Raw genomic sequence first — 2,260 nt, 5'->3', positions numbered from 1 at the left:
TAAGCTATGGCATTGGCACACTAGTGCAGACTGGGACATCGTCACACACTATTAGAAATTTATAAAATTTATGGTTTGTCCCTTGTTTCATTGCCCTAGTCTCGACTCCACAGAAAAACAATGTACGTGATGGTCCTCGCCTTGGTGACCACCAATGCGTGACTCTTCTTTTGGGCACCAACTGCCCTAGCAAAAACCCGCGCATCTACGTCTTTCTGTATTTCGGGATCTCCAGCCAGATGTATTTCCAGAGGGAGAGCGAGTGCTTTCTTAGGGGGGCCTGCTCCATTGCTCACAGTGACACTTACGATACGCCATGGCAGCTGCTCAAAGAGGTTGCATAGCTGGAAGTTTCAAGTGATAATTACTTTGGCTGTGTCTAGAACAAAAGAAACATATAGAAATTTTGGAGAACTAGGATTCTTGTAGGAAATATTCCTTTGGTAGTGTTCAGCACAAAAGAATTGCCATCGAAGAATCCTTTGAAAGTCCTATGGTTCCTACGGATTGGAGTATTTCGATTCAATGAATTTTGGAGCGAACCAAACATGAGGTCATACCTCATGTTTTATTTTCTTTGTGGCTACAATTTCTGTGCTTTTCACTCATGACATCCAAACCACTACTTTAGGGTTCCCTTGTGGTTATATATATATATATATATATATATATATATATATATATATATATATATATATATATATATATATATATATAAGACCCAAAGGGAAAGATCCAACAAATCCCGACCGTTAAATCAGGTCAATCCAATGACTCAGCCTGCTCCAATAATGAGCACTCAACACGTTTAGCGTGCAGTTAATATCTACCAAATATTAATGCCAACGCAAATAATATCCTATCTCATATTTACGTGTAATTAATATATTACCTAATATCAACGTGCATTGCACGTACACATTTACTAGTTCCTGTAGTAACCCGGGGTACGTGGCATCTCAATTTTGGCTTTTTTTTCTATTCCTATGTTTTGATTTTCTTGTTTTAAATGGGCCTTTCTGTCTTTTGGTGATCAGTATTCTTTCTTTTTGCGTGGGAACACATGTCACATTTACTATATCAGAAGGATCATAGTACAAGTCACGAAAACAATGACCTGACACGACTGAAAAGACAACAGAATGGTAGCCTTTGCAAAAAATAAACACCAGTCACGAAAGAAAATTACAATCAAGACCGAAGAATCCCTTTAGTTTGACACCATTATCCGTCACCTACCTCCAACAACACCACAACAATCACCAACGAAAAGAAATAATGGATCACCCGGACACGCCATCAAAAACTGGATCTAGCACCCGTTTAGTAGGACTAATACGTCGGAGGAGGAAACTACACTTAGCCACGAAACACGAAAACAGCAAACGATTCTACATCTTCACTAGTGCAGAACCGAGCAATAGCACCGGTTCGTAAGGCCCTTTAGTGCCGGTTTAGGAACCGGCACTAAAGTTTCGGCACTAAAGCCCCCCCCCCCTTAGTACCGGTTCAGCATGAAACGGTGCTAAAGGGGATCCACGTGGCACGAGCCTGCTCCGGGGGCCGGGAGCCCTTTAGTACCGGTTGGTAACACCAACCGGTACTAAATGGTTGTGGGGTTTTTGGTTTTATGATTTCTTTTTCATTTAATTTTGTGTTTTCCATTTTAATTCTTTTTCGTTTGCTGGTATTTTACGATACTACACATTGTACACGTTATGCATATATATATATATTAATTTACACATACACACATGTATAGCTATATACAATTTCTCCTACATATGCATGTTGCCTTCGGAGCCAGTGGCATTAGCCTAATTGGTGCCTTCGGAGCACGATGACAATTGGAAGTGGTTCATGGGGGCGGTAGCGGGTAATAGTATTCTCCCTTCGGATTTATGACCTGGTCGAGCAAAAATCCCGCTATTTCCTCTCGAAGTGGTTCTACGCGCTCCGTTGGTAGGAGCTTGTCCCGCACCTCTTTGAACTGTTAAGAAGGAGATCAATATGCATGTGTATTAATTGTGTGACTAGATATCGATAATGGTGTAAAAATTGTGAATAGTGTTCTGACAAGCGTACCCATTCCTGTCTTTGAGATCTGCTCCTTTCGGACGCCATCATGCGAATGTTCTCGCAAACGCAGAATGCACACAGATCAGTCCCCTGCGCCTGCTTCAGGGCCTTTATTACGAGAATGGAATTTAATTTGATCAGATAATAATTAATCAAGCATGATAATTAAAGAGATGGCAGC

The sequence above is a fragment of the Triticum urartu genome, chromosome 2A, assembly GCF_056163025.1.
Source record: "Triticum urartu cultivar PI428250 chromosome 2A, HENAU_Tu73, whole genome shotgun sequence".
Taxonomy (NCBI): domain Eukaryota; kingdom Viridiplantae; phylum Streptophyta; class Magnoliopsida; order Poales; family Poaceae; genus Triticum; species Triticum urartu.
The sequence above is the reverse complement of the archived record's forward strand: the minus strand, read 5'-3'. Positions refer to the sequence as shown.